Source organism: Papaver somniferum, chromosome 5 (assembly GCF_003573695.1).
Source record: "Papaver somniferum cultivar HN1 chromosome 5, ASM357369v1, whole genome shotgun sequence".
Classification (NCBI taxonomy): Eukaryota; Viridiplantae; Streptophyta; class Magnoliopsida; order Ranunculales; family Papaveraceae; genus Papaver; species Papaver somniferum.
Window position 1 is genome coordinate 121,478,962 of NC_039362.1, and position 17,916 is coordinate 121,496,877.

Genomic DNA, 17,916 nt, shown 5'->3' on the forward strand with positions numbered 1-17,916 from the left:
TGAACTACCCAGATTCGGTAGATAATTTCTCGAATAAACTTACGAATATAACACACTGAGTACCAAATATGTATATTCGGTAGTTCCAAGATAGTAGTTTACTGCCGAATATGAGAAAAAACCCCAAATTGGTTTTCCAAGAAAATCTACATTCGGTAGTTATGTAGAGTTATTTACCTCCGAATGGCCCCAAAAACGAATTCCTCAAAAAATTTCAAAACTCAGTATTCTTATCCTTTACAATCGGTAATAGTTTAACATTATTTGACTGCCGAATATAACAGTGGCCTCAAAATAAAATTTCCGAAAACTTGAAAATCGGATGTTTATCGATTAAAGTTATCTCTCGGTTATTTATATTCGGTTGTTTTACTATATATTTTAGATTCCGATTATATCATTTTTTGCACTCAGTAAACTGTGTACATTCATTTGCATAAATCGGGTGTTTTGGGTAACCGATAAGATTTCGAATATAGTATATTCGGCAGTTTGACTTATTTAATAACCTCCGATTATTGTATAATATATGGGAAAAACTGATACTTTTCAAATTTTGAACTTGCAATAATCGGAAGTAAACTTAGTTACCCAAACTTCCGAATATGGGTTGTCTAACCTTCTATATTGGCCCTTGGAACCACCTAGAGCCATGGCATGGTTTGTTTTGAACATGTAATATTCGGAGGATAATTTTTTTTTGTAAAGTCCCGAATGTACGATGGCCCAAAAATCAGAATTTGGGAAAAACTGATACTTTTCAAATTTTGAACTTGCAATAATTGGAAGTAAACTTAGTTACCCAAACTTCCGAATATGGGTTGTCTAACCTTCTATATTGGCCCTTGGAACCACCTAGAGCCATGGCATGGTTTGTTTTGAACTTGTAATATTCGGAGGATAATTTTTTTTTGTAAAGTCCCGAATGTACGATGGCCCAAAAATCAGAATTTAGGAAAAACTGATACTTTTCAAATTTTGAACTTGCAATAATCGGAAGTAAACTTAGTTACCCAAACTTCCGAATATGGGTTGTCTAACCTGCATGGTTTGTTTTGAACTTGTAATATTCGGAGGATAATTTTTTTTTGTAAAGTCCCGAATGTACCATGGCCCAAAAATCAGAATTTGGGAAAAACTGATACTTCTCAAATTTTGAACTTGCAATAATCTGAAGTAAACTTAGTTACCCAAACTTCCGAATATGGGTTGTCTAACCTGCATGGTTTGTTTTGAACTTGCAATATTCGGAGGATAATTTTTTTTTGTAAAGTCTCGAATGTACCATGGCCCAAAAATCAGAATTTGGGAAAAACTGATACTTTTCAAATTTTGAACTTGCAATAATCGGAAGTAAACTTAGTTACCCAAACTTCCAAATATGGGTTGTCTAACCTGCATGGTTTGTTTTGAACTTGTAATATTCGGAGGATAATTTTTTTTTGTAAAGTCCCGAATGTACGATGGCCCAAAAATCAGAATTTGGGAAAAACTGATACTTTTCAAATTTTGAACTTGCAATAATTGGAAGTAAACTTAGTTACCCAAACTTCCGAATATGGGTTGTCTAACCTGCATGGTTTGTTTTGAACTTGTAATATTCGGAGGATAATTTTTTTTTGAACTTGTAACCTGCATGGTTTGTTTTGAACTTCTAACCTGCATGGTTTGTTTTGAACTTGTAATAACCTGAATGTACGATGGCCCAAAAATCAGAATTTGGGAAAAACTTATACTTTTCAAATTTTGAACTTGCAATAATCGGAAGTAAACTTAGTTACCCAAACTTCCGAATGTACAACACAAATCATTGTCATTTATCTGCTCTTCTTTACTTTACGACCGTGACTACCTCCCAGTCCTGCACGACCACGGGTTTGAGCACCTTCATTTGGAGCACCTTCAGCGCTCGATGAAGCTCGAGTTCTTTTACCCGTCTTTGATACTGCCACCTTGGGCGGATGCCTCTTCGTGACTTTCTCCCCAAACTGGGCAGCATAATCTTCGTTATCCATATTGTCAACTAGGTCTCTAGCCTCTTTGATCTTCTCAGCTGGCATGGGATCTCCGCTCTTCAGGCATGCAGTTAACATTTTGGAAACATGCTTGAACCTATTCATCTGTTTTTTATACGTAATGACATAACATCAAACGGTAATTACCTAAGATTTATAGGAATAATATAAAATGAACAAAAATATAAGAACACGCACCATATTTACAAAACGTAAAAAGACACATACTGTTCCCGAATACAAAACAATCGAAAGATAAGTAAACATATTTACAACCGAATATGCATCAATTGGAGTTCAGAAGCTCTAAATTTTTCATCCTACACAATCGGAAGAAAAAGTACAAAACTATAACCCGAATAAAAAAATTCGGAAGTAAGAAGACACATATTTTTCCCGAATAAAAAACAATCGGAATATAACTAAACATGTTTAAAACCGAATATTCATCAACTGGAGTTCAGAAACTCTAAAATTTTATCCTACACAATCGGAGGTATAAAACATTATATTGTCTTCCGAATAAATACTGGCCCCAAAATGGGATTTTTCCTATATCAGAAATTTTGAGATTTTTTCAATATATATATATATATTCGGTAGTGAGTGTACTTCCGAATATTGTGTGTCTACTTAAATATATTCGGGAGCCAAAAAATTCATTAAACTACCGATTATTACCAGTTTGTATCCAGGAAGATATGGCCAACAATATTCGGCCGATAACCATCAAATATTTCTCCCGAATACTGTCGATGTTCTTGAGAAATGAAGAACACGACTACATTCGGAAGTAAATAAGCATGAATATCGCCCGAATCTGGATAAATAACCGAAAACCCTTGAATTTTTTTTTCCCGATTCGTCGAATTAAAGCGAAATAAACCCCAAAAATGATAGATTCTTACCTAATTGGGGCCATTTGAAGTTGACGAAGTGTTTGACTATCGGAATCGCAACCACCGACTACATCGACGGGTACTTCTTCTTCGCGTTCTTCTTCATTTGCAGCAACAATTTCTTTATTTCTTGCTAAAATCCCAATCTTTGGATCGATACCCCGAGCAACGTTTTTGGTTCTAGGTCTATGGGTTTCATTTCCCTTATCCATTGTTTTATAAACGAATCGACGATGTTTTGATTTTACGATTCGCGGCGATGTTTCGGTTGAACACAAGAACGAGGGAAAGTTTTTTTTCTTCCACAATCGGAAGATAATATGAAACTGGAAGAAGAAGAGTTGAAATGAGTAGAATTTTTTTTGATTTGGTTTTTATACAGTTTTACCAGAAGGGCATTTATGTAACTTCAATATCATATAGGGTACCCCTTAACTAGAGTCTTTGGCTGGGTATAAATTGATGGCCCCTAAATCCTTTCGGGTGACCCCTAAAAACGCGAGGCTCTAAAATTGGAAGAACATGTCTACATAACTATACACTGGAAAAAATCACCTTTACATTGACCTTTGACGTTTTTGTTGGACACCGATTATTTTCTTAAAACGTGAAAAATCACAAAACATCCACAATGGATACCAAAATTGCTATATAAGTGCATAAAAAAACAATAAAGCACAATCTATCTTTTTATAGAAAAATTTAGGTTGAGAACAACCTAAGAGGAGAACAAGGTGGAGTTGGTGGCTGTTGGAATACCACCACTCTCAGTGATAGACTTCTTGCAATTCATAGCTAAATTAAATGTATCCAAGTTTCCTTGAAGTCTATGGATCACTTTGAGACCAACTGAAACAAGAGAAATAAAATGCAAACCCTGGGCATTGTCTATATTTGCTTCTCTTTTAATTCTTTCATGGTAATTGAGATGGAATCTGTCTTGGACCGCACTGTGATAGTGCATAGTGAAACGAACTAGGATTTTCATGGATTCATCTTGAATTTCAACGTTGGTGTGCTGCAATCTCTTGACCCAATCGAAGGTTAGGTCTGCTCCTCTTGTTGCTCTCCATTCTCCATTGTGTCATGGATGTCCTCTAGTCCCAATGATGTTTCCTGTAAAATCCAGAGTTGTAAGAGCAGTGAAATAAACCAGAGTTTCAGGATTCTGAAGGGTGCATATTTTGATAGTTATGCCAAAAACTCCTCTTTGGTCAGAATCAAGAGAGTAATTTGCAGTTTCATCATTCGCTATAGTCCCATAATTCTCATTGTGAGGGTTAGAATTCAATATATGGTCATGTAGATGGAAAACCCTATTATGATTACACAGCTTCTGCTAGATACTAAGAATAGTGTGTTTGGCATTTGGTTGAATGTGATTGAAAATATAGTCACACCTAGCTTCCAGATGTACCAGCAAGCAGTTGCATAAATGTTGTTGTTAGTGTTGTTGGTTCCAGATATGAACCAAGAGTTTAACCAGTCTATGAAGATTGTGTTGCAGTCAAACTTTCCATAAGAAGTACCAAGAATTAATTGCCAGATTGGGGTAGTAGCGGGCCAATTTAGGAACATGTGTGCCATAGTTTCCTCCCCGCTATTGCATATCTGATCAATATATTGGAGGATGCTAGCATTTGTGGGGAGAAATTCATGGGAACATTTCTATAAAAAGATCTGGATTAATGGAGTAATGTCCATGCTCCACAAAACTTTCCACTTACTAGGTTGGACATCATTACTATAAATGTCATCCATCTTGGTTGTATAAAGAGATTTGACTTTGAAATCTCCAGAATCAGTGAGATTCCACAAGATGTTATCCTTTTCCCCAATTTGAGGAATAATTTTAAGAATTGCTTGTGCAGTGACAGTGTTGAACCAAGTATTTATTAGAGCGCCATTACATTCACATTTTGGTAATAGGAGGTGCTCAACCCTAATGAGATCAGAAGGACAATTAGCAGGTTTAGGAACTTGAAAACAAATTGTAGGTATCCAGATATCCTCCCAAATTTTGATTTTTTGTCATTCCAATTCTCCAAAAGCTATATTTTTGAATTTTGTTGATGTCTTTCAGAATGTCTTTCCATATCCAAGAATCTCCATCTTTAGGTTTTGTATTTATGTTGAGAACATTTTTACCAATAAGGTATTTAGCATTCATTAGTTGATAGCAGGGGGTTTTTGTCTTTCTCCATTATCTAACCAATTTTAGTAATCATAGATTTATTGAAGTGTTCCACAACAGTCCAGGATTTTAGGTAGTTCCTTGAGGATTATCTAGACTTTTGCCCCAGAAAAAATCTCTTTGCAGCTTTTGAGGTCTTGATAGGTTTTCTTTGGAAGTTTGAAGCAGTTCATCTGGTAAATTTTGGTGGTGGGAGTAAAGGATTTGATGAAAACATGTCTAACAATAGGGTTGAGAGGGTCATTCTTCCAGCTAACCAGTCTAAGCTTGAGTTTATTAACTCCAGGTTTGAAAGAAGTAATCTTGCTTCTATGAGTAAAGAGAGGAGATCACGGGTACTTTTCATTTAACTGGAGGATTTATATTCCCATAGTATTACCGATGGTGGTGACAAGGTTAGGATCAGTCTTATTGCTGAAAAAACACCATATTTGCATTAGATTTTGACTCTCAGTCTTGTTTGCCTTACAGAAAACCATGCAGTCATTAGCAAAAAGAAGATGGTTGATGGAGGGCATTCTTGTTAACTTTAATCCCAGTTATAAGCCTCATATACTCATCTTGAATGAGAGTTCTATAGAGAGCTTCCATGCAGAATAAAAAAAAAAAGGGGATAGAGGATCACCTTGTCTTAGCCCCTTGGTGGGTTTGAAAAATTTGTCAGGGGAGCCATTGATGAGAACAATAGAAATAGTGGTGAAGATGCACTGATAAATTTTCCACACCATTGATCACCAATTTTCTTCATTATAGTTACTAGAAACTTTCCACTATGTCAAAGACTTTGGCCATATCAATTTTGACACCCATATTACCATTTTTTAATTTATTTCCTCTTTTGGACCTCATGGAGTGAATGATTTCATGAGATATAAAAATATTGTCAGAGATTTGTCTGCTAAGTGTGAAAGCAGATTGGTAGGGGGTGTAATCTTGTTGAGATAAGGTTTCATTCTCTAGGATAGGAATTTAGATATAATATTATATGTAGTGTTACAAAGGCTTATAGGTCTGAAGTGACTTGGGGAAGATGGGTTACCAATTTTAGGGATAAGGGATATGAAAGTGAAATTCATTTCTTTGAGCATGTGACCAGAGGTGAAGAAATTTTAGACCATCTTGACAATATCAACACCCATAGTTGTCTTGGAAGAAGTTAGGAGGGAAATCATAAGGGCCTTTTTCCCTAGCCATATTGAAGAGAATGACCTTTATCTCATTAATATCAGGGAGTCTGTTTAGAATGGTACTATCATGGGGGGTAATAGTGTGGCCATGAGGTTGATTGTGTCAGGGTTTATGTTTATTTCTTCAGATAAGTGTGTTAGAGCATAGCTCGGTCGACCTCGCATGCGTTGCTATCTCAAGCATGTTTGTCAATGTTAGTGATCAAAACTATGAGTCTTTATTTCTAGCCTGCATAGCTAAGTCTCGGACTAGGATAGAAAAGTGTAGTTGAGTTCAAGGACTTCATGGCGATTCATCATACAACGACGAAGATCTATACAAGGAATCGTGGAACTTCATCAACAAAATGGTATGTGGAGACTTGAACTTATCTATCACTCAAAAGTCTATCTATTCTATCTCCTACTTCTTATGAGACAAAAGTCGTATGCTATATAGACTAGATCATACACATTTGACATTTCGAGAGGAGCATTCACTGCTTATGTTTTATCTCGAAATCGTGTGGTGGTAAAGCGTTTCGCTTTGATCAAGTTTATCTTCACCTAGTGACGAAAGTCATGAAAAGTTTCAATCGCTTTGAGAATTGCTCTGACGTGAATCAGTCTGTGAATAAAGGCTACATAGCGTCCTCTGAGAATGTCCCAATGATTGAAACGAGAGTTTAGATTACATAACCATATATTCCTTGAACCGAAGTTTTCAAACTTTGTTGATCAAGAGAAATCGGGAGGATTGTGGAATTAGCTTGCCAAGTCCGCAAACCCAGTCCGCAGACTCAGTCCGCGAACTGTCGGAAGTTCTCGACCGAGAATTTCTGCTGGATTTTCCAAAATTCGTTTGTGTGATAAGTCCGCGAACCCATTCCGCGAACAGGCGGAAGTTCTCTTTCCGAGAATTTCTGATGAGTTTGGAAAACTCAACCGATTAACTTAAGTCCGCGAACTTGTTTGTGAGCTTAAGAAGTTATGATCTAAAGATGTGCTCTGAACATGAAACATTAAATTACTAAGGAATGTTTTATGCAAACCGTGGCTATAATGTTCATGAGCCGATTCAATCAAATCGAATCATCTTTGTTTCAATTGTGTCTTGTGTAGTTACATAAGATCTCATAGCAATTGAACAACTCTTTAACAATTCATTTGAGTCAATTGAACTAGTTATGGTGAAGAAGAACAAGGTTACTATGAAATGCTCATATGGTTAACCTTTTGGGTTACTATGTTGAACCAATATACACGTACACGTTTGGGCATGGTTTTCACAAACCCAGTAACATCTACCCAAGTGTGTGTGACAAGCTAAGTTTTCGATCTAACGGTTGAGAAATATTAGCTTGAATCTAAATCAGGTTTTCATCTAACGGTGAATAAGGATTGCTTTGTACCTAAGGAAAAACCCTGATTTGAAGGCTATATAAAGGAGACATCTAGCATTGTGCAAAACTAATCCCCACACGTCTGTGTGATACTAGTGCGCTCGCTAGAGTCGATTCTCCTTTAACCTTTGGTTTTCTTCTCTAAAACCAGGTTAACGACTTAAAGACTTTATTGGGATTGTGAAGCCATACCGATACTACTTTTATCGTAGTTGTGTGATCTGATCTTGCATCTTCTATCGTACGAGTACAATCGATTGATTGGCTTGAGATCGTGAGAGTTCTCCGATAGGCAAGATAAAGAAGTCACAAACATCTTCATCTCACTGTTTGTGATTCCTCGACAAACCTCCTGTGTAGTCAGGAAGGATTGTAGAGAGGGGATTGATTAATCTAGGTTGTTCTTCGGGAATATAAGACCGGATTATCAATTGGTTCATGTTCACCTTGATTTTATATCTTAAGACGGAACAAAACCTAGGGTTTATCTGTGGGAGATAGATTTATCCTTTGATAGATTTTTCTGTGTGAGACATATCTGTTTATTATCAAGTCTGTGATTTTGGGTTGCAGCAACTCTTGGTTGTGCGTGAGATCAGCTAAGGGAATCAAGTGCGTAGTATCCTGATGGGATCAGAGGCGTAGGAGTACAATTGTACCTTGGATCGGTGGGAGACTGATTGGGGTTCAACTATAGTCCAGTCCGAAGTTAGCTTGGATTAGGCTAGTGTCTGTAGCGGCTTAATGTGCATTCAATCTGGACTAGGTCCCGGGGTTTTTTTGCATTTGCAGTTTCCTCGTTAACAAAATTTCTGGTGTCTGTGTTATTTCTTTTCCGCATTATATTTTTTATATAATACAAATAATACATGTTGTGCGTTAAGATCATCAATTGGAAATTCAACCTTTGGTTGTTGATTGATATTGATTGATCCTTGGACATTGGTCTTTGGTACCGTCCAAGTTATTCCTTGTGTTTGATTAAAGACTCGCTATTGTTTTAGCTTGAGTAAATCAAAACAAGTGAGAAATATTAACTCCTTGGGATACTTTAATCTAGATTGAGTCTGACTGCCTAGTTGATTCTCTAGCAAAGTATTTCGGAGTTAGTCCATACAGATTGCTAATCGAAATATTGGGTGGTGTTGTTAGACCCTCGCTTTTTAAATTGGTATCAGAGCAGGCAAACACATTAAAGACCTTATAAGTCTGTGTTTGTAAGCGATCTGACTCTATGGACAGTAGTGCTATCTCAATAAATGCACCACCAGATCCAGGGGTTTCAGAATTCTCTTCCATGAATGATTTAATTAAATCTGTAGAAGAAATTCTATCTAAACCTTCACCAGGTTTAAAATCCCTTGAAGTGTTTTCAGGGCTTGAATAGAAGTTTGAGGGCTTATCTCTTGATGTTGAGTTATACCTCCAGAAAGAGAAAGAATCTCTTGACAGGCTAAATCAAGTTATGATGAGTAATATTTATGTTAGTTGTAATGCTCCTCCTTTGCGTAATCCAATTAGTTGTAACAAACTAAACGAATTACAAGAGGAGTTTAAATCTCAGTCATCTGAGTGTATCACCTCAAAGCATGAATTGATTCGTTGCTCAATTCCTGATACTTCCTATCAAGATAGTAGTATTGCCTTCTTTTATGAAGAAGCTAGGTTGTCTCTGTTTATCAAAAGAGTTTCCCCTCGCAGTCCAAAAAATTATCTGCAGAAACTGTTTTTTATAAGTTGGAAAACAAGAAATCAGAAACACAAATCCTTTTGGGTTCTCTTGAAGTTCTTTGATAGACTTATATAAACAATTCCTTGGGTGTTTCTCAACACTACAAGATGTAAGAGTTGTTGGAAAGAAACTATCTCTTGGTTCCTTGGTGAGCAAGACAATGTTCATCTCAACACAACTTGTTTGTGTTGAAAGTGCATCCTCACCAAGGAATGTCATGTTACGGTAAAGGAAGCACGAGAACTGGGGCACACAGATTGTGTTCAATAAAGCTGTAGAATTCGATTGAATTCTTATAAAAAGGTATGTCTATAAACTTGAGCAATATTTGTGTTTTTACTTGCTTAAGTACTTATTATGATCCATGTACCTTGCTTATCGTTCATTTCTACCTAACTTGATCCATGTTTAAGGTTCTTATATGTTTAGGTTTGAAAATAGTTGTTCGGGATGTTTGGACTTCATGGTACACATTCCAGGGATGCATACCATCATTTAAAATCAAAATCCAGGGGTTTAAGTTCGCAAACCCATTCTGCAAACTTTTTTTGTCATGAAAATTCGTTTGCAAACCCGTATGCATACTTGACGTCGATATTCGGTAATCTTGTCTTGGCCGTAACTTCTTCGTCCGAACTCGGAATGAACTCATTCATTTTGAATTCTCTTCCTATTTGAATTCTCTTCAAAATGGAGATGAGAATTATTGATTTTGGATGAGTTAAGATTGGTATTTGTCCTGTCTCTTGTTTTTGAGTGTTTTGCTCCATTTTGTCGCACTTGTTCCGTTTCTCTTGGACTTGGGCACTTGGATTCTTGAAGTAATACTCTTCTAAGCTAATTTGTAGCTTTTAATAGAATGTTGTTGGTGAATCACAAAGAAGGAAGTTCAAGAATGGAAATTAGTACGCATTGCTATGGGATTCTTGAATGTTCACAATCATCCTTTGTGAACTATGGTGCATGGTAGTTCGTGACTTTGTATGTTCTTCTTTGTGAAAATATTTTTATACGCCTTTGGTAGCTATTTTTGGTGTAAATCCGGGCAGAAAAGATTGATTCTACCCTCTAAGGACAAAACATCTTGTATGTGCATTACGAGTTTGTCTTGATACCTAGGAAACTTCTTATGAGAATTTATTCTTATTTTTGAGAAGGATTACTAGAGTTTGGAATAGCAATTATTGTGACTACACATAGCTATTTTTGTTTTCATCTTCTTACGATTATTTTTTAGGCTTATTTGTTTTAAATTCTAAAAATATTTGGAGGATGATGTTATTGCAGTATTGATCGTTATGATTTTGTGATATTTCAATTTGATTATGGGATATGTATTGTTTGATTCCGTGAACGTGAAGGTCCCATATGCTGTCAAAAGTAAAGTCGTTCATGAATTGGTATTCGTATTAATGAAAGGACGAATGAACTTTTGATAATTACAAAAGTTATGCCTATGCAATCATGTATTTGATGGAAAATAGGATGATATCTTTTGTTTGATAAGGATAAAGTCTATTATATCTTTATGACGGAAAATAGAATAGAGCTTTGTATGTTATCCACGGTATTGATCTTCATTGATCCATTTTGTTATGTTTTACCGTGAATGCTCCATTGTGTGTCTTATGTTGAGCACGATACAACTAAGTCGATTATTCTTATTGAATTGTTGGTTGTTCCATAAGATGTTATATGTCGAGCATTAGGAACTAAATTAATCAACTAGTTTGGTTATTTAGTTTGTACTCCATAAGTTTTCTTTCTTATGTCGAGTACATGTACGGTTAAGGTTGTCATATTCTATGATGAACTTAGTCGGGGTTCCATAAGTTCTCTTATGTTGATCCCAAAATAACTAAATTGATTACTTCGGTGATTAGTTTGGTTGTTTGTATTCCAATTAGATTAATTATAGGTTCTCTTGTAATTAATCTAATTGAGTTTTCATATATTCCACAAATTCTTGTGTTGAATATATGAACGGCTATACTAATCATGTTCTATTGGTTAATGTAGTCGTATATTTCGTAAGGTTTTCCTTATGTTGAGTATGTGAACGATTAAGTTAGTCATATCTGTATGATTACCTTAGTCGTAGCTCCGTAAGTTTACTTATGTTGAGTACTTTCAATTAAATTGATCACTTTTGTGGTTTGATTTAGTTGCATTTTCAATTGAATTAATCATGGGTTTAATTGTGATTAATTTGGTTGAGTTGTGGATATAGAAAATCATTCCTATGGTTTTTGGTGTCCAATTAAAAAATCCTTCCTTTCTTTCGAAATTAAGGTCGCTCTTGTTGTTCTTTCGGGAATGACATCAAATGGGGGAGAGTTCTTTTGAACTTGTGCTTAATGGTAATATCTTGCGGGGTGTGCGGCTGTGGAATCTTGTAGGGGTTATCTTATATCTTAAAACTCCTTGATGAATGCATTTAGCTTCGGCTTTATGATTGCATCTAAATTAAGTTGGTATGTATTTTTATTTTAGTCTATGAAATGTCTCTTGTGGAAATTTCATTATGATCCCGTTCTTGTACCTTTGCCAATTTTATTGACAAAAAGGGGGACAAATAATGTAGTTCACACTACAAATACATATGGTTTTCGGATCATTGTGTAAGGGGGAGTGGTTTCCATGATCGAGATGGAGTATTGACTAAAGGGGAGTGATACATATCAACGTAGTATTATTGTTAAAGTCGTGATACAATTGGACTTTGATATTACATAATAATACTATGACACTGTATAATAATGATCGAGAATCTCGATTTCTCTCATTGTTATAGCTACGGATCTTCAACAACAGTGATGCTAAACTTACAACCTTTGGGATCATTGGAGTACTTGGAAGGACGAAGATTTCAGGAACGTTGAATATTAGACTATGGAATAGGAGCCACTGAAGTTATCTTTTTGTATTCCATATGTATTAATAGTTTTGTCACTAAAATTGACAAAGGGGAAGATTGTTAGAGCATAGCTCGGTCGACCTCGCATGCGTTGCTATCTCAAGCATGTTTGTCAATGTTAGTGATCAAAACTATGAGTCTTGATTTCTAGCCTACATAGCTAAGTCTCGAACTAGGATAGAAAAGTGTAGTTGAGTTCAAGGACTTCATGGTGATTCATCATACAACGACGAAGATCTATACAAGGAACCGTGGAACTTCATCAACAAAAAGGTATGTAGAGACTTGAAATTATCTATCACTCAAAATTATATCTATTCTATCTCCTACTTCTTATGAGACAAAAGTCGTATGCTATATATATTAGATCATACACATTTGACATTTCGAGTTGACCATTCATTGCTTATCTTTTATCTCGAAATCGTGTGTTGGTAAAGCGTTTCGCTTTGATCAAGTTTATCTTCACCTAGTGACGAAAGTCATGAAAAGTTTCAATCACTTTGAGAATTGCTCTGACGTGAATCGGTCTGTGAATAACGGCTACATAGCGTCCTCTGAGAATGTCTCAATAATTTAGATGAGAGTTTAGATTACATAACCATGTATTCCTTGAACCGAAGTTTTCGAACTTTGTTGATCAAGAGAAACCGGGAGGATTGTGGAGTTGGCTTGCCAAGTCCGCGAACTGTCGGAAGTTCTCGACCGAGAATTTCTGCTGGATTTTCCAAAACTCGTTTGTGTGCTAAGTCCGCGAACTGGCGGAAGTTCTCTTTCCGAAAATTTTTGCTGAGTTTGGAAAACTCAACCGATTAACTTAAGTCCGTGAACTTTTTTGTGAGCTTAAGAGGTTATGATCTAAAGATGTGCTCTGAAAATGAAACATTAAATTACTAAGGAATGTTTTATGCAAACCGTGGCTATAATGTTCATGATCCGATTCAATCGAATTGAATCATCTTTGTTTCAATTGTGTCTTGTGTAGTTACATAAGATCTCATAGCAATTGAACAACTCTTTAACTAGTTCATTTGAGTCAATTGAACTAGTTATGGTGAACAAGAACAAGGTTAATATGAAATTCTCATATGGTTAACCTTTTGGGTTACTATGTTGAACCAACATACACGTACACGTTTGGGCATGGTTTTCACAAACCCGGTAAACATCTACCCAAGTTTGTGTGACAAGCTAAGTTTTCGATCTAACGGTTGAGAAATATTAGATTGAATCTAAATCAGGTTTTCATCTAACGGTGAATAAGGATTGCTTTGTACCTAAGGAAAAACCCTGATTTGAAGGCTATATAAAGGAGACATCTATCATTGTGCAAAACTAATCCCCACACGTCTGTGTGATACTAGTGCGCTCGCTAGAGTCGATTCTCCTTTAACCTTTGGTTTTCTTCTCTAAAACCAGGTTAACGACTTAAAGACTTCATTGGGATTGTGAAGCCAGGCCGATATTACTTTTATCATAGTTGTGTGATCTGATCTTGCATCTTCTATCGTACGAGTACAATCGATTGATTGGCTTGAGATCGTGAGAGTTCTCCGATAGGAAAGATAAAGAAGTCACAAACATCTTCGTCTCACTGTTTGTGATTCCTCGAAATATGCCTGTGTAGTCAGGAAGGATTGTAGAGAGGTGATTGATTAATCTAGGATGTTCTTCGGGTATATAAGACCGGATTATCAATTGGTTCCTGTTCACCTTGATTTTATATCTTAAGGCGGAACAAAACCTAGGGTTTATCTGTGGGAGACAGATTTATCCTTTGATAGACTTTTCTGTGTGAGACAGATCTGTTTATTATCAAGTGTGTGATTTTGGGTTGCAGCAACTCTTGGTTGTGGGTGAGATCAGCTAAGGGAATCAAGTGCGTAGTATCCTGCTGGGATCAGAGGCGTATGATTACAGCTGTACCTTGGATCGGTGGGAGACTGATTGGGGTTCAACTATAGTCCAGTCTGAAGTTAGCTTGGAGTAGGCTAGTGTCTGTAGCGGCTTAATACAGTGTGTATTCAATATGGACTAGGTCCCAGGGTTTTTCTGCATTTGCAGTTTCCTCGTTAACAAAACTTCTGGTGTCTGTGTTATTTCTTTTCCGCATTATATTTTTTATATAATAGAAATAATACAGGTTGTGCGTTAAGATCATCAATTGGAAATCCAACCTTTGGTTGTTAATTGATATTGATTGATCCTTGGACATTGGTCTTTGGTACCGTCCAAGTTATTCCTTGTGTTTGATTAAAGACTCGTTATTGTTTTAGCTTGAGTAAATCAAAACAAGTGAGAGATATTAACTCCTTGAGATACTTTAATCTAGATTGAGTCTGACTGCCTAGTTGATTCTCTAGCAAAGTATTTCATAGTTAGTCCATACAGATTGATAATCGAAATATTGAGTGGTGTTGTTAGACCCCCGCTTTTTCATAGTGGTTGGTGAAGCAAGCAGTGACTTCTTGATACTCATTAATCCAATCTCCTTTTTCATATTGAATTGTGACAATTGTGTTTCTTCTAGATCTGCATTTGATGGCTCTACGAAAGTATTTGGTATTCTTGTCTCCTAATTTGATAACTTGGTCCCTACTCTTGATTTTAGACATTCCAGTCTTTGAAGTTCTCTCTTGCTATTTTGTGGGCATCCCCTATATCGAATCTGAAGTAATTTTTATGGAGCAAATCCAGATGATTTTTGCAATTTTCAATATTTGATTTGATGTTGCCATAGACTTCTTTGTTGCAGACTCTCATATGAAGTCTTACATCTTTGAGTTATGGCTATAAGAAAAGCACTGGAGCCAGAGAAATTCTTACTCCATCAATCAGTTATAATTTTCTTGTAATCTTCATGTTCCAACCAAGGCCCAAAGAATTTTAAATGAATGCTACCACTTTTCCATAGAGGATTTGAGTTTAGAATGATAAGATGGTGGTATGACCCTATAGCCAACATATTTGATATGGTGGTGTTAGGATAAAAAAGAAACCAGCTATCAGAGGAAAGACCTCTATCCAGTCTTTGCTCAGTAAAAGAAGGACCGAATCTTTTGTTAGACCAGGTGAAAGGACAACTAGTAAACCTATATCCACCAAATCCGTATGCATTATTTTATTGTGAAAGAAGTTAGCTTCCACATTATCAATAGGGGTGACACTATACTTCTTAGAGTCATGGAGAATGAAATTAAGATCTCCAATAAAAATCCTAGGGAGATTAGTAAGAGCGTTAGTTTCCAACATTTTCCATGACTCTGACTTTTTGTTAAGTCATAAGGACTACCATAGTAACTAGTAAAGAGCCAAGGAGGGGTATGAGCAGTGCTGTCTATGGCATTGATATGGTTAAGTGAGAAATCAATAATATTTTTGGATAGGACACTTTTCCATATTAATGCAAGCCCACCAGCATTTCCACTGGCCCCTCCTGGTTCAACAAACCAATAGTTATACACAATTATTTCCTGCATAATTTTTTGAGATTTTCCTTTTTTTGTTTTGCCTTACATAGGATGATAATATCAGGTTTAAGATTGTTGAGCATATCATTAAGGTAGCTCTTTGCATCTCTTGTTTTTAATCCTTCACAATTCCAAGCTAAAGAAGTAAAATATTGCCAAAAATATGAAATGTTGGGATACTTAAAGATAAGGCGTCTAACAAAATGTTAATAATGCTTAACTTTGTTCACAATGCAGGTAAAATAGAGAGTGCGGATTTTAATGTTAAATATGCACTTAAAGTCCTACAAATTAGAGATGTGCATGTCATGCATCAATAAGGGAGGAGATAGAAGTTGTACCATGATTGTAGTTGGAGTTTTCCAAGGTACCATTAGCCAGATTTTGAGTGGAGGTCAACTGCTCAGAAGAAGTGATATCCAGGTATTTGCAACTTTTTGAAGCTTCAACTTTACTCTCATTAGAAGACTTCTTTCTTTATGTCTCAGAGAGGATAACTTCAAGGGAGCGTTCATTGGTCTTCTTAAAGTTGTAGGCTTCTTTCTCAGCCTCCCAAGCCTCCTCTTTCTTCTTAGCTATTTCAACATCCATTTTGAGTTTGATTTGGGATAAAGTGGGTAGGGAGGTTAAAGGAAAAGTTTTTGGTGGAAGAGAGGCTGAGAAACTGATTATGTCATAGCTTGAGACAGGATTGGCAGTATTTTGGTGGACATGAGATCTTGCAGCTGCTTTTAAGTTTGGGAGCTTCTTCTTATGGGTACTTAGGATCTTTTTGGAAATGCACAAATTTTTATTTCTAGTTTGACAAGCAAGCACCTTAGGGTGTTGAGGGATTTCTTTGTTATCATGACCAGAAGGATGAGCACCAAAAGTAATTAGGCCATTGGAGGGGGAGAAAATGTTAGCTATTGCATTTTCCAGATCATTTTTCTTTGCTTGTTCTATCTTTCCCTCAAACTCCATAGCAACATTAATATCAGAATAAGGTTTGTGAATGAAAGTTTTTCCAGATGTGAATTATTACTGAGATTTGGTGATGGGTGATAAAGAATGTTGGCCTGAGGTGGGATTTGGATGGCTTTGATTGGAGGAAGGGCACAAAGTGGGAGAGGGTGATCAAGAGTTCTACAAACTTTGCAGAATTTCATACCATTTAGGGCATAGGAAAATTCAAGCCAGTGAGAACAGGTGTTGGATTCAAAGGATTTAATCACAAAATTAAGGGGTCTGGTAACATTTATGGTGAGATTTACTTCCATGTTATTTTCATATCTATCTCTTCCATAAGGTTTCTTTGCATCTTGATAACTTCCATATGGTTTAAGAATGCCTCTAATATTAGGAATTATGTGCTTTGTGATTCTTTTGATGAGCAACCACACCATGACTTTTGAGAAAAGCTCTTCATTAATTAGTCAAGGACCTCCAGCAGGAACCTCAACAAGGACCATTAGATTCTCAAATACACCCCTAGTTCCTCCTCTTCTGAGAGTGATGTAGTTCTCCTCATTTGTAAGTCGAAGGATGTAAAAATTTCTTCTCTTATTTCATACATAAACTTTAATTCTACTTAGCATTCCCAGTTGGCATTAATGAAAGATATTGCTGCAAAGTTTTCCTATGAAACACCATTTCCAACCTAGATCATGCTTTGTTTGAATGATATCAGAGTTTAAGAACACTTTTGGGAAGAGGTCTTCAGGCATAGTGAGGGCAGACTTCATTTTGTTAACCAGGTTATCAATGTTTTTCGGGCTCGAGTTAGAGGAAGATGCCATGAAAATGAGTAAGTTGAGGATGTTGTGTTTACTTAGCTGGTCTTGGGTGAAAAAAATATAGATAGAAATTACAAGAGTACTAGTAACTTTAATTTGAAATGTATTTACGGGTTGGAGTTATAGGATTTTGGTAATAGAGTAATATGCTTTTTGGTTTCTGCAACTTTTAATTGGTATGTCCAGGTATTCACTTGTTTGTTATTTTTTAGATGAGAGTACATTTGAGAGTTCAAGATCACATGGTTAGCTCTTGACCAAATGTTGTAGCTTTGTCTTTAGGTGGCCAACGGTACCCTGGAATGAAACATGTGACACACTACAAGGAAAATATAAAGTACATTT